This window comes from Nipponia nippon, unplaced genomic scaffold (assembly GCF_047370975.1).
Source record: "Nipponia nippon isolate SJK-2023a ecotype South Korea unplaced genomic scaffold, ASM4737097v1 scaffold_1, whole genome shotgun sequence".
In the NCBI taxonomy this organism is placed as follows: domain Eukaryota; kingdom Metazoa; phylum Chordata; class Aves; order Pelecaniformes; family Threskiornithidae; genus Nipponia; species Nipponia nippon.
Genome location: NW_028262290.1, coordinates 135,224,026 through 135,240,446, shown reverse-complemented (window position 1 = coordinate 135,240,446; position 16,421 = coordinate 135,224,026). Strand labels below are relative to the sequence as shown.

At 37.6% G+C, this 16,421-nt stretch overlaps 1 long non-coding RNA gene across 2 annotated transcripts in view; it reads left to right on the top strand.

Annotated features, from left to right (window-relative positions):
• The first annotated feature begins 481 nt into the window (after positions 1 to 481).
• LOC148057632 (uncharacterized) overlaps positions 482 to 16,421 on the top strand; it is a 31,138-nt gene continuing 15,198 nt past the window's right edge. For both annotated transcript variants that reach the window (XR_015704445.1, XR_015704440.1), the window contains exons 1-2: positions 482 to 507; positions 2,272 to 2,342. This is a non-coding gene — a long non-coding RNA (uncharacterized LOC148057632). The remainder of the gene's footprint in view (positions 508 to 2,271; positions 2,343 to 16,421) is intronic.

The following is a 16,421-nucleotide window of genomic DNA, read 5'->3' as shown; positions in this document are numbered from 1 at the left end:
CCTAGATAGTCTGGGCTTGGCTTTTTTTTTTTTTTTTTTTAACATGCGTGTAGTGGAATTAACAGTAGCCACGAAGGCGGCTGTTAACTGGTTTAAATTAGGATAACGCATTTATTGATCACTGACCAAAAGGGTGCCCACTGCGCAAACGTTTTGTTTCTTAGCCCTACCTCCTCGCTCTACCTTCCTCCTCCTCCTCCCCCCCCAAATCAAAATTAAAAAAAAAAAAAAAAAAAAAAAGGAAAACCATTGCGCTCCTGCAATTTAAGTCTAAATTCTTGGGTCCATGTGCGAAAGATAAAATGAATTTCAATTGCTATTGGAAAAAATCAGGAATTGTATGAGATTTGCAAGAGCTAGTTTCTTAAACGGAAATTGAGTCCTATTTTGTGGGAAATTAGTTTTGCAGACTTTCTAAAAAAAAAAATCTAAAACTTTTGTTCAGCAGCTGCTCCACTTTTCCCTGCAGTTTCAGGCTGAGCTGGAACCTGCAGCAGTCTTTCGACGGTAAGATTTTCCCCCCTTTTCTGACATCTAATGCTTTTTAAAAATTGTCTTTAGATTTAACTGTAACAATGCGGTCTTTAAAAAGAGAGTGGCGTCCAAAGCAGAAGTTGCTGCCTCCGTGCACTGTTCAAAACTTGATATTTCTTCAGAATAAAGGAAATATACAGTTACAACACTGATGAAATATTTTGTGCTTTTCATTGTGTTTATCGTTTCAATATGTGCTCTAATATTAAAAGAGAGGAGTACAAAGAAAACTCAGTGGCTGGACCCCTCTTGGGTTCGCTCACTCGCCGGGCTGCGAGCACGGGGCTGCCGGGTGCCCCTGAGGAACGGGCAGTGCCACGAAGCGAGAGCTGCCAGACAACTTCACCGGCGCGGTGCGTCGCGCCCGCAGCGGCTCCGCCGGCCCTGGCCCGTCTCCCCGCCGCGGCGGCCCGAGGGCTGCGGGGGCGGGCGGCGGGGCCGGGCGCGGGCGGCCCCAGGTGGGAGCGCGGGGAGCGGCGGGGCGGCCCCCCCGGCGGCCGCTCCGCTCCCCTCCGCGCCGCTCCGCGGCTTCTCCAACCTGCCGCTGTCAGTCCGCCCGCCCCGGCCGCGGGGGCGAGACGCCGTCGGGGGGGCCGGGAGCGGGGCCGGGGCCTGGGGGGGCAGGAATGCCAGGACCCCTCCTGCAAGGGCCGCCGCCGCCGGAGCCCTGACACCGCCACAGCTGCGAGGGGCCGGGGAAGTCCCAAACCCAAGCCGGTGTAAAAATGCCTTTTTTTAATTCTAGGGGATGGCCGCACAGGATTTCTCGCACAGGATAAAAAAGTGAAATAAGTGAAGCACAATGAAGAAAGTGAGAGGGTGCGAGGGGGAGGGAGAAAGATTAGGTTTCCAAGAGAAATAAGAGACGGAGCCAAATAGCACTTTTTAGGGAGAGGTAGGAGAGGCTCCAAAAGGTGAAGAAGAAAGAAAAGACGACCGCAATAGCAAAGTTATAATGGCATGGCAAAGTGTTTGCTATTAGCTTCATAACCAAATCTGAATATTCGGGACTCTGCTTCCTTGGGCTCTTGAGTCCCCTAATAAGTACACGAGTCCTACATCAAGTGTTCTTATTACTTCTTTAATAAGAAGTTTTAAGCATGCAAGAACTGGAAATACAAATCTCTATAGAGCTTTATGCTTTCATTTTAAACTATATAAGGAGAATGCAAATATAGGCAACTAACGTTGAGGCAAATAAACAACTTCAAACGCTTACTGAAATGATTCAAAAAGTTTCTGTGTGAAGTTATCAAATAACTATGGCTATGCGATACCATCCTTTGTAAAAATTTATGACTTTTCAGTCAAAGAAAGCTTCAGTGCAAAGCTTCTCAGCAAAATAATTGCTGAAGAAAGTGTAAGCAGTTATTACCTCTCAATATTAATGATTGAATTCCTGTTCGTATTGTATCTTTTCAGAATGTGCGTTTGACCTACATGTGGCACAAAAGCATAACTTAAATCAATGCCAGCAAGTTTGCCCAAAGCTTATAGCATCAAGTGAAAAAATAGAATGTTTTAAATATATGAAAACAGTAAACTGTTTAACTCATAAAAACATCTGGAGCCAACACAGTTTGGAACATCATTTATATTTTCATGTATGGGCTAATATTTGCATTCGCTTTGTGTTTTTTGGTTGTGGTGGTGGTTTTTTTAAAACTTATGATTTATGGGGAAAGAGATCATATAAAATTGACCTGAATGAACCAGTGTACAATTCCTCCTCTTCAGGACTGTCGTAGTCTTGCTCAGTTTTTACGTTGGAGGCTGAGAGCACCATCTTCCTGAATATTTATCAGAATGTAAGTAGGATTCTTGAACAGTTCTTTCTAGTGTGCGGTTTGCATATTTGCAATATGCATATTACAGTAAGATCGGACAGATAGTCTTATTGGGGACCACCGTTTGAGTGGTATAAGTTGTCATAACTTCATTGAAGTCAGCAAAAAGGTGGCAATTTACGCCATTTAAGAATATTCTCCTTACTGTCAAAGAGAAAGCTTACAACTATGAATTCAGTTTATTTTAGCCAAAGATTTTATTGTACTCAAGAGCCTACCAAAGCAAGAGGACGAGGTTTTATTGTACTGTAATTATGATCAGTTCGTATTTTTCCATGGCAATTTGGTGAAGGCAGGCATCATTATTTAACCTTAGAGTCATTCCAGATTCATAACAGATGTATGTTTATTTTCAGTCTTTTCTTTTTTCCCCTACATTTTGCCTGTTTAACTCCCATAGAAGCAATATAATTTGTTTCTCTTGATACCTGTGCTGCAATGGAAACCTACAGATATAAGCAATAATAAAGCCTGGGGATTATGCATCATTTCAGAGATGCTTGAATACCTTAACTGAAAATCCTTGCACAGAAAATGAATAATTTGTTGACTGACTTACCAAAAATACTGAATCCCTGACTAGTTAAGAATGACGATAATCACATTTACCATTCATAAACCTCTGGTATACCAGTATCTTCACTATACTTCGCCATAAAAACATTTTTTGTGAGAAATTACACTACCACAACACGTACCACATAACTTTAACATTGCATTTCTGTGGTGTACTTCCATTTCACTCTTTTTAACATTTACATGTGCCATGGTTTAACACACACATCAGACACAATTTTTGCTTTAAAGACTACAACATATCTATGAAAACTTTAAGCCTGAATCCATATTTTCAGCTACTTCTCCCATATACATATGGATTCTGTTCTAATTTTCATGATATCCAAGCATTACAAATTTTAAAGCTATGCCAGCAATTTAGTGTATTACATAAAAGTTGTGCTGAACTATGAGGCCCTCACTGAAAATGATTTACAAGTTTGCATTACATCATTAAAAGTTATTGGAATTGCCAGCCCACTCTAACCAGTAAAATATCTTATGCTTCCTATTTAATTTAAATAAACTGATGAAATATTAAAATGGTTAATGTACTTGAGGCTTCACACCTGAACTATGATGTTTCAGGAGTGCTTTTAGAGTTTAAGCTATGGGAAACTTGCATTCCACATTAGATACGCAAAAGCCCCAGAACAAGTTCTCTTCAAAACTTGGGTGCGTGTTTGTTTTAAATAGATAATTTATTTGCAAACTGAACCATCTTGCACAATGCTATTTGTTTCCCAATCTGCATGTTATATTGCAATTTAAGAATTGTTTCATTCTTTCTAGTATTATCTCCACTTAAGAACATTGAACTAAAAAACAGTTTTGACAAGCCTTGTAGGGTACTTTAATAGTACGTATCTTTTATTTGTATTTAGAAATGTATTCAAAGTGCATGTACAGGCAAGTCAATGATGCCTGAAAAATATGTTTTCCATTTTGTTTTCTCCAGATCTTGACAGTTAGACACTACACTCAGTCCATTCTCCTATTAAAATTACTAATCACAGAGAAAAAAAAGGCTTGTATTTTTACATATTATTCATTTTATTATCTGATACAATTTGCATTGTGGATTTTGATCTGTATATATATTTGAAAGACATTTTACCAGAGCCCCCGTTGAAAATACAGACACAGTTGTGCATGGAAAAAAGGCGAAGTGTATTTTCAGCACTCTGTATTTATCACAATGCTTACTTCTTACTGTGCTGCGCAGTTAATATTTTGCTGATTATACTTCAAGTTTTAATCACCCAGAATAAAAAATACAGGTGATTCAAATCTTTGTGTATCAAATGTTTTATGCTATGACTTATACCCGTTTACTGGGTAAATACGCAGTATGCTTACATTACAAAGACCGAAGTAGGGAAAAAAACCCGCCATTACCTGAAATATTTGTTGTCCCCTGGCTGACACTTCCAGGCCCTTGCCCGACCAGCAGCAGGGGGCATATTTCATAATTCTGCCTCCATCAGGGGATGTTAGGAGAGTGATAAGTCACTAATCTTCATCACCTCTTTTACACATTAATGAGTAAAATACTACTCACAGAGTGTATTCTTAGTCATTTCTAATTTGCTCTGCTCTGGAGTGAGAAAAAGACACATATGCGTATATCTATGCATCAAGAATAAATAACTACGAAATATCTAGGTTTTAATAGCTGCTGGGATTATGTCACTTACTTTGCAGGTGTGTTTGCTTATGATTTATAGTGTGATGAGCTCTAGACTTGGAGCAGAAACCCCTAACTAGCTAGTATTCGGAACGGAAAGATATTCACTGCCCTGCAGAACTCAGGCTCTATTCATTTCACCAGTTTCATGTGGGAGTACTCCTGTGTTTTGAGAGTCCTGTTTGCATTCATGGCGATTTGCTTGGCTAGAAGCATTTGCAAGATTGGAACCTTAATTAATAATAGCTGTAGGAAACAAAGAGCTAAAATCTGCATGTACTTTTTCTATGCCTAGCTGCATCATGCTCCTCAAAGCCTAATAGCAGATAACGCTTACAACAGATACCGGATAGGAGAAATTAAATACAAAGTAACAATTGTTTGAAATGATCATTTTAGATTAAACTGGTTTTTTTAGATGGCTTGTGAAAGAATGAGAGAAAAAAAAAAAAAAGGCAAGCAAGATTTCCCTAAAAAATACATGCCAAGAAGAGCTTAATTTGCAGAGACATCACCAAAAGACAAAATCGCATCTGTCTCAAAAATTCTGACTCAGGAAACTATTTTAAGTTTGCTGGCATCAATGACACTACTGATGTTAAAAAAAAAAAAAAAAAAAAGGCAAGTTCTTAACTATCTTGAAGAAAGGTCCAAGTGGCATACCTTAAGGAGACAGACGCCTTCCAGAAACACATTTGCATAAACTCATTTTTTTGTTTTATTTCCCCAAAACAGAATGTAGCTTTATTGATGAGCTGTGGATATATTATACTACTTATTGAAATGAACCTTTCCAAGATATTTGTATTTGTTATGCTTTATTAGGCATCACACTTGCATGTCCTTTGATACAATGCAGACAGGGCTCAGGGTGGGTTCAATAAACTACTCCAGTAAGGGATTATCTTTGAGGCACTTTCACATCATCTAAGTATACGTGTTGGACTTTGGCGCACTGAATCACTCTCAGGGGCCACCTTCCTCTCTTCACCGATGCCTATCTCATATATTTGACTTAAATTAGATACCCACAATAAAAGCGTGAAGCCCATTTATTTCTACCCCTTCTTTTCTAAACGGAAAGTGCCTAACTCTGTGGGCTCGGTGAAGCTCAGCTGTACAGCGAAGAAGAGGTATGTTATTTGGCATACTTTTCAGCTGAATGAGACACAAATGCAAAATACAGTATGTGGGGACACTGTCTGGATTTGTGCAATTCCCTTATAGGGATTTTGTCCATGAACTTTACGCATTTGTGCATTTGAGCTGTAGAACGTATCACTTAGGGATTTAGATTTTATTTAATAATCCAAGTATATTTCAATACAAGACGGTAAACTAAAAATATTTTCCATTTAACTGTTTCAAAACGCCATGTGCAAGAGAACACAACAAAATGGAATTAACTCGTAACATATGCAACTCTTATTTGTGCAAGAGCAGTATATGCCCCTAAATCCAGACTGCAGCATCTGGAGGCATAGCATGTCTCTAATGGAAGAGAAAGGCACAAGACATGTCAGCTTCTTGGCTATGTTACACTGAAAGCCGTGCCTTTTCCTTCATGATACCCAATGCAACTCCGATTAAAACTAATAAAGCAGACACTGTCCAGGTAAACTGCCTTGGAAGTATTTTGGATTTTTCATCTCATTAGTTGTAGGCAGCAGGATTAAGCTGAGATAGATATTTACAATATTAAAAAAATCTTATCTAAAGCTCTTTCATTTGAAACAATCAGGTTTGAATGAAAACTAATATCCCATGGTATGAATCATGCATTCATAGTGCATCCAAACGTACAAATTCCCATTTGTAGAAACAAGTTTTGCTGTCACCAAGACATTTGTAGTGCCTCTTTCTTATTACTACTTTTTACTTCTAGCAGTATCACGGAATAATGTATTTTTCATATACTTTTACTACTGCAGGGACTCTGAAAACATTTTAGAGAAACAATTCATCCTTTAAATGTTTTACAACATGAACTGTCTTCAGACTTGACCTTGAGAAGTGCTGAGTCTTTTCTTTTCCCCATCGACCTCGCAGGATCAGCTTCATTGTTAGACTGTAATAGCAATTTACAAAAAGTGCAGCTAAACCTAAATACTGTTCCTTGTGGTTAAAAAAACCTCACCACTGAAAATTGCATTTTGAAACAAACACGTATGAAAGAGACCTGGTGGATAAAATATTTTACTAATACATTTTCAAATTTTTATTGCACTAAAATCATTAAATGATCTGCTATAGAAGTTGAGCTGTCTAATTTTGAATTTTCTTTCATTTATTTTTATCAGTTAATCTCCTGTTATATTCATAGTAAGCAAGAGAGAAAGTATGTTTGTCTATTGTAGTTATTCTTATTTGCAGAAAATGCAAGTAGAAACTGAGAAACTGCATTGCTACAGAGATTTGTTTACTAAACTTTGAAAATCCTATCATGAACAGCATACTGGATGTATAAATACACACATGCATACACTAAAAGAGGGTGTTCAACCATGCAAAAATACGAGCATACCTCCAGGCTCAAACCCTTAATGTACAATTAAAACAAATTAGGTTAGTGCCTGTTTTCTTTTAATAATAGGAAGAGTTCTTAGATGCATTATACAAAAATAGAAAGCTTCGCATTAAAGCAAATGAAGGAGCAGAAAAAGCTCTTTGCACAGATTACCAGACAAAGTTCTGACTTCGCTTCCTAGCTGAGGAAAATGTTTGGGAATGTATCTAATCTAACACACCCTATAAAACTGTACAGTAGTCCCTGGTACAACAGTGAGCTCTATGGGAGAAAAGGTCACATCCCAGAGCAAAATTCCAAGATTTCAGCCTGCAATCCAAAGCTGCCTGTTTAATTTCTAAATTGTGAAGCTGTGTACCCATTTGGGAAAGGAGGTGGGTAGTCTTCCCTTATACACGTACAGTAATTTCATTATGTATGACCCCCTGCAGCTGCGGTAGCAAATCTTTTTTTAAAACATACCTTGACTTGATGATGAGAATATTTTGCTCTAAAAATAAGTCATGTATTTAATTTCTAATATGGCAGGCATGGCGCGTATCCAGGGGTGCATGCAGTAAGTTTACCCTGCACAATTTGTAGTCAATCAGACTTTCCCAAATGAAGTCCCATAAATATGAACGTACGTTGCTTGTTTGTTTTCTTCTTCTTTTTTTTTTTTAGTTTCCTTTATTGGTATCATAATAGTATGACCCAAATATAAGGAAATAACCATATCATATTAAACACAGGAATACGCTTTCACAGTCGTTTATTGTGCATAGCTAGTAAACATTTCCTGGCAAACAATTTAGAGAGTCCATAAATTCCATCCTAACGCTACTTCCGTAGCTAGATGCAATGTACCATACACGAGGGTATTAGCTCAGTCTCTCTCATCCGGAATGGGTGGATTGGAATTGAAAAATCCCCACCCCCCCATTATAGCACCATATGTCTCGAAAGTCTATCCTCTCTGAGGGCAAACGGCTCCTCTCAGATCCGCCTGATGGATCACAACTAAAATGCTGCTGTCCCTCGCTATTTAATCTGACAGCATTTCTGAAGTAGCTATCAGGAGAGCACAACGAGCCAAGTATCCCTTTGGCGTTAGTGGCAGTTCCCCACACAGAGAATATCAGGGATATGGAATAGCAGAGGGAAAATCTACCACACCATGCCAATTTGTATGGAAAATTTGATCCTCAAGCTAAGGGTAGGGAAAAGAAGAAAACCTCTCACTCCAGAAAATTAAGCACTGCTCATGATTCCCTGGTTCCTTATGTAACCAGTTAACCAGTGTTAGTAGACCAGATTTGCAGCATCTTCAGAGGTACGGAGTCTATAAGAATTTCAAACAATTTTCTCTAGGTATCTTATTCAGGTGTTTATAGATTGAGCAATTATTAGGGGAACAATTTACCCCTAAAGATTTTTGGTGGATTGGATTTCTGCTTAATCTTCTTCAATTCTCTTTCTGTGTGTGTGTCAATTTATAATGGAAAAAAAAAAAAACAAACCTTTAAATGACCCTCAAACCGTTTGGCATTTGAAAGAATTTGTGTGAGATGATCATGTTAAGGTAAAGTTCGTATCGCTAGTAGAAGGGACTAAGCTGACATATTTCCACCAATTTGTGTCCTTATTACAGGTATACGTTAATATCACTCCTGTTACAGCTACTATTTCCAGATTATTTTGGATCGAAAACAAAGAGTTAGCAAAAATCTGGACTCCTTCCAAGGTTCCAAAGACCAGCTCAAAGGGGTTCAGTCACCATGTCAATGTTCCACTTTGTAATCTTTAATTTTACAGGATATAATATTAAAACCTCTCCCCTGTACCCCTTGAATCAGAATTTGAGGAAGAGCTGTGTGATAACAAAGACGATGAAGGGCAGAAAGATTTTATTTCACTGGTCGTGGAAGTCTCTTTGTTTTTTAATTCCTTCCTTTGAAAATTTTCTTTCATTTATTTATATCGAATGGAAACACTGTTAAACAAATAGTCCTCTTCTTAGTTATTGGTTTCATTTGATAATCCATGTACATTATCATAATCTTTCATTAAATGTGCTCTCCTTTGGAAGATTATTACGTGAGCAACAAAGGCTTTGGAGCAGTAAGTATGATGGATTATTGCACCTTTTGAAACAAATTAAAAAGACCAGGACATCAGGGCTCTAGAATTTTAGATTTTTTTTCTGTGTTCTCCTTTGTCCGCTGCTCATCAGCAGACCTTGCACAAGCATCCCTCATTTTCTGGCTACTCATCTTTACAAGCTCCCTGTACTTCCTCCTAGTACCTCTAAGGCACCGAGTTCAGCCATGAGTCCTTCAGCAGTACTCTGAAGAGGAGTAGTTTGTGGTCTGCAATTTGCTCGACTTATTGTCTGATGATAAAGCTCCTAATTCCTTTCCTGGACCAGGACCTCTGCCAGCTTCCTTTCATTGTGCACATGGGCAAACAGAGCAAGAAGAAAGATAATGCTCCGCTTGTTCAGCACAACTCCAGCAATCATTTTCTCTTTTATGTTTCCAGTGAATCTGATTGCTGGCAAAAGCTGCCAGAAAAAGACAAATCTGATCAGAAAGAGCATGAGCAGAGAAAGTCCAGTTTCCCAGATACATAGCCTCAAGAACTATTCTGGACTGGTGATAGGGTGTATTAGTCACTAGGCCCGGTCAACCTTGGCCTCTCCCAAATCAAACAAGTGTTCCCGCTCGTATGAACGTCCCCTAATAACCATTTTGCTGTGAATACTTGCCTGATTGGCACAATATGCTATTTTCTCGTATGTAGCATTACCCTCATGCACGGTTATATGGATTTTTTCCTGACTCTCTTCATGGTACAGAATACCAATAACAAATTCAATTCATGTGTTTTATGTACATTAAATAGTAGGAAATACATCTGTGTAGAAAATGTAGCTAGTTCCTGTGCTTGCAGAGTCTCTCTGGATTTATTGTATTGAAGCCAAATCTATTGTTAATCCATTTAATACTGATCGTATTCTCCAAACGTGTTTGGTGTTTCCTTTCCGAACCGTCATATACGTAAGGCAGTATTATACGTCCATAAGGTACTGGCATAAAATCGCTAAAAACAGGTAATACATTGTGTTCTTGCTGATAAAATACTTATTACCGCACTAATTAATTTTAGATGGTGACCGGTTGAATGATCAGTAATATTTTAATAGCATCTCTATGGAGATCTTTGCCCTTTTGCATCATGTGCTGTGGACTGAACGGGAGAGCTTTTCATCTAAATAGGAAAGATAAAGGGTAAAAGAAATGAAACCGGATCATTATAAGGCAACTATACCTAAGATTAGAAACGTATACCTCAGATATTCAGTTCAGATCTGTCGTTAAGAATAGTTTGCTTGTGACACAAATAGAAATGCAGTATTCCTCTTTAAAAATGTTTCTAGGGAATCACGTAGCAAGAATTAGGAGATGCATTCCCTGAAAGCGTTCTTATTTAATACCATTTTTTAATAGGTTTCACCCTCTTAAAGAATGGGATTAAATCAGAGTGAGGTAACTGGGAGTTATGGTCCAGTTAGTGAACTTTACCATGAAGCTAGTGGCAAGTTAAATCATTATAATATGGAACAGCGTTTTGCGAAGAAAATTGCTGGAAGTCTAACAATTTGAGTGCTACTGACTTCAAAGAGGCTGGAATTTCAGACCCGATTTCCAGAAATTTATAATTTGTTATAATTGTAGCTGCATTTGCAGTCTGTTATCTATTTCTGCTTAAAGCATTGAAGAGAGCAACCTGCATATGATACTGTAAATAAACAGAGGCTATGAGAGAACACTGTGAATCCAGGTTCACACTTTACTCCTACCAAAAAAACCCAAACGACTTCTGTACTTTAAAACTTTCACACCTCTCAGTAACTGTGTCAATATTTTTAAAACCACGTTCTATTATGAAGCAATAATTCAAACTGTAGTTGTATCAGACTGATATTTTATATCTCACTTTTTATGCCTCATTTGAAAGATTCTCATTGCTGTCACATTGAAATAATAATTTTAAAAGTCTGTATTTCTTCCATACAGGTCATGAAATATCTTAACAAGGAAAAAATGCTTATGGGGTATGGAATAATATTAATATGAGCTGGAAACCTCAGAATGTCTATACTAAAACATCAGCTACATTAAACAAATTAAAAATGACAATTTCCGTAACCGCATCCAACACAGAGGAATTCTCTACTAGACTTCGGTGTGACATAGGAATCAGAGAATTAAAAATTAATTGCTGATGTGCACATAGCTACAACTTGATTATATTTGTTATAAACAAATGAATTAAAATCCAGTCTTTGTGTTTGGTGATATAAGACAGTCAGCTTTTGCAAAGATAACAGTGAGTGTGAACCAGTTATTTGGAGAAAGTATTAAAGGAAAAAACTGATTGACAACTTCAATCTGCTAAATGCACTGTAAAGGACACCTCAGAAAAGTCACAATCAAGGAAAAACCTCCTACGCTTTTGTTGAAAATAATAAAATGACTTTGTATGTGAAGGCAGCTACTAAAAAAACAAAACAAAAGGGAGGAGCAGGGGAAAGTGTAGCAATTAATGTAAATTAGAAGCTGGGAATTATAGAGCATTGCTAAAGAAAGCCAAAGGTCACAAAGAGAAAACAGAGATAAGGACAATGTGAAGACATTTTGAAATTATATTATGAACAAAAAATCCTAACAATTGCCTTGCTCCATTATTAGATGGAAATTACTAGGACTTTTTGTAATAACATTTTTTTAAAAAAGGCCTTCTCAAATATTTTTCTTCTGTATTTTGGGAAAAAGTCAAGTGATGTACTCATATCAGATGATTATGATGAAGCTCAGTTTCAGGAGTAGTGCAGGAGAACGTTAAATAGCAGCTAATAAAACTAGACATTTTTAAAATCAGTAGACCTGAATAATTTGCATGGAGGTATTTTAATACATTTGGCAGAGAACCTGTCTGCACAGTTAGTGAGGATTTTTAGTACGTTTTGGAGAACTAGGGAGGTTCAAGACAACTATGCAAAAATTTTCGTCAATAGTTAAAAAGAATAAATCTGATGACCTAAATGTCTATAGGCATTTCAACCACACATTGATCTCAAGCAAAATAAGGAATGGCTTCTCGGAATATTAGTTCATTTTAATCAAAGCAGTGAGAACAGAAGTTTATGGAAAATTATCTTGCCAAAGCTAACTACATATTGTTGAATAAGAGTATATATTTGGTAGGATAAAGGTAATTTTAGTAGTATTAAATATGCAGAGGAATATTGGAAAGTCTTTTAGTTGTTAATCATAATATTTTGGTGAAGAAAAAATTTATTAAAATCAATATTGTACCTATTAAATAGAGTCAAATCTCAATCTCAAGCATGTAGTAAGTGGGGAAAAATAACCAGTGGTGTTTATTTTAACAGTGACCCACAAAGGCATGGCCCTGTGATTTTTTTTTCTGTCTGTGACTCTTTTATCAGTGATAAGAAAACATATTTAGAAAGCTTGCATTTGAAATGATTGGAAGATTAGTAAATAGTGAGCCAAGTCACTGTGGAACCCAAATTGCTCAGGAAACTGGCCACAGTTAAACAAACTGTAAATTTTGGTCTAAACATAAAACACCGCTCTAATAATAAAGACTGTATGTCACTGCCACAAGGTAGGGACCCTGCCCGCAGACTGAAGTCAGTCTGAAAAAGCCTGCAGAGCAGATAATCAGCTGGGAAGAGCTGTGAGTACAAGAGGGTAGATACAGATCTGATACAACCCATGGGGACATCACCAGAGAAATATACAATATGGTGGTGTTATCTCTGTCCTTGGCACCGATGCAACCAGTTCTGGAAATACTGTGTCCACAATTCAAGGGAGATTGTTGAAAAACTGGAAAAGGTTCAGAGGAAAGCAACAAGAATGATGAAAGGATTAGAAAACATTCCTTGTACTGAAAGACTCAAGGAGCTGAATCTATTTAGGTTATCATAGAGGCACTTAAAAGGTTACTTGATCACAGCTTATAAATAACTATGTGAGAAACAGAAATTTGATAACACTAAAGTTTTCAGTCCAGTGACAAAGGTATAACAGAGCCAGTGGTTAGAAGATGTAGTTGGAGAAACACACTGGAAGGTTTAAATCAAGATTGAATGCTTTTCTCCATTAAAATCTAAGCTATAGTTCACAAAAAAAAAAAAAAAAAAAGAGTAATTCAGAAAAGTTCTGGTGCCCCTTACACAGGGGGGAAGACTGAATAGATGACCATAATAGCCTTTTTAGTTTTATAGGCCATGAATCTACGGCTTCAATTGCAGGCTTCTCTGCTCCGTATTTTCTTACGCCATCACTGGGCAGATCCAACCAGTGCAAAGCTAATCGGAACCAGGTGGAGCCTGTTTTTGGCAGCACAAGGGAGCTGCCCCCTGAAGCTACATTGGATAAGACCAGGATTTGACCAGACCGAAGGAATTAATGCAGTACGAAGAGCACGTGTCTATCATAGTGACGCCTATTGTTTCTAATTATTGCAAAATGTATTGATATTTGAGTGTGTACAAAACACAGGGTTTGAGGGGTGAAATATACTAAATTTTATGGCAAAGTGATTTTAACCCCCCCCACACCTTATCGGCTCCAGAGAAATAAAAGGAAATAGAAAATTACGCACAAACACACAGAGCGCTGTGTAAGTGAGCCAGAGTACAGGAGAGAGAGCTAACTCATTTTGCCTGATTTTTGTGCTCTTGAGAATAGTGTAGGTCGGTCTGAAAACTTTTCTTCAACCACAAAAGTTTCTGAATTAACATTCTTGTTAGGAGAGACTGCAGGAGGAGGTGGAGCAACAAAGGAAAGAGAAATGCTAACGGAAAAAACACATATAAACAACATACCATATGTAGGACACTCACCATATGCCAGCCTCACTTTTTTCCTCTCTCTCTAATGTGGTCCAATAATTCCAGTCATCTAGAGGGTTATTCACGCTGTCTACTTCAGGCATCTGATTTAGGTGCTTTGAATTGCAGCTGCTCCCTGCTCCTACAGCCCCCCAGCACCTCTGTCTCTCTGCCAGCTATGCAGGGAAGTACAAACACCTAGGTTTAGTTCTTAAAACTGTGCCTAAGTTAGATATCTAAGCTAGCCTAAAGCTATTTTATAAATACCACTCTTTCCTATTAAATTTAAAAAAAAAAAAATCATTGCTATGGAAAAAACTAGTTGTTTAAATTACAGGGATATAAAAGTGCAGGAAAGTTTATAAATTCAAGGCCAGATTCTTAGTTGGTACAGTTTCATATACTGGCATTCAAATAAACAGACCGATTCCCATTTGCCCCAGCAAAAGTGCAGCCTTCAAGTTGGTTTTACAAACCAAGTCAGCCACCTGATTCTGCTGGGTAAAGTACATATGTTTTCGTAAAATACAGAAAAGAACATTTTACAACGTAAGTCCATTAAGAAAAAACCTCAGAGGGGAAAAAAAAACGAAAAAGAAAAAGTTGTGTAGGAAATGGCAGCTACTGCAGTCTGCAGAAAGCACTTCTCTCATAAAAACAGAGAAAAAGTGGTGAGAGATCAGCATCAGGCTCAATAACGATTGAGAACAATGTATATTTCTGAGGAAATCTCTTACTTGCCTTCCTAAATAAATTGTCCTTTCATTTAAAAAACGTTCCAAACACTTTGCTGCCTCATATTAGCTAATAGCTGTACTATATACTTCACTTTTACCATGTGGTACTGCAGCATGCCGAAGTAAGCAAAGCATGCAGATCTCAGCTCAGTACAAAGCTAGACGTTTCACAACAGCAGAAATGCAATTTTACATAAATATTGTTGAAAGACAGTGAAGAGAGAAGAGGAAATTCTGTATCTTTAATGCAAGGTCTTTAATGCTAATATATATCAAAATGCTCTGTATAGTCCTGGAACCCTTCTGTTAAAATGTCTCTAACTCTAGGGACACATTGTATGAGGCAGTTATGCACCATTTAAATGTGAAAAATGCACACTTTACTTGGAAAAAGATGTGTGATGTGAAATGTTTTTAAGAATAATTGAATGATTTTGTGATTCATTAAATGCTTTTTCCTCAGCAAGCAAGTAATGGCTTTTCCACTAAGCAACCAAAGGGTGAAAAGTCAAACAGTTAGGAGTAAAGTGTCCTTAGGAAAAGGATCATTTACAGAGCTTTTTGTTTTATTCCTTATCTCTTTTTTCTTCCAAGATGAACAGAACAATGACGGAGGAGCAAAAAAACATGAGTAACTGCATGTAGGAAATTAAGAAGATTGAATGCTGGGGAAAAAAGGATATGTGGCAGTTGTCTATTCTTTGGTTTAAGAGGAAATAGAGGAAAATTGTGGCACCTAAGGTTTATTGAATGTGGCTTCACATACATATCCCTGCTGAGACCATGGGATCAGTTCTTTTATGGGAGAGAAAAAAAAAAAGAGCTGTTTTCATATACCCAATATATCTTTAAGCCAAAGTGTAAATCTTCAGTTTCTTTCCCTTTCTTTTTTTTTCTTAAAAAAAAAAAAATCTAGGGAAACAATACACACCTTGACTCCTGCAAAAAAGATCTCTGGCAAAATCACAAGACGCCTGCTTAAGTAATACCCAAAAGGTAACTCCATGCATTCCACTGGCCAGAAATAATTCACAGCACGATGAATCCACAAGAAAGTCAATAGGATATTATAACGCTCTTAGGGGAGTTGTAGCTGTAAGAGCAATGCGAGGCAATGCCTTAGCATGAGCTATCACTTTATATACGTGCTGTATACATGAGCATGAATTATTTTACAACATTTGACACGCTGTGGCTTTTGATCTACTGTGACTTATGACCTCTGTCCTATTGTGACCTTTATGCCTAAACCTGTAGAGAATAGTTCAAACAATAGAACATACATGATAGATGACATGTAGATAGGATAAAAGTGTATAAGGAATATAAACACTCATGCTCAGGGCAATAGCTAGCCAAAAACTGCCAAAGATTAGGAAGATACTTCCTCTGGGATACGATATTACGAATTTTCTTGCACCTTCCTCTAAGGTATCTGGAGCCAAGGATACTAGCCTAGATGGACCACTGGTCTGATTAGGTATGGCAGTTCTAATATTTCTGTGAACATATGCTAGTGTGGAAAAATACAGCTTATATGGTTAAAAGAAAATTCTGCATAAGACAGGAAGGAATCTTTGACCAGTGATAAAATCCTTGGGAGCTTTCAGCTGAAAAGCCA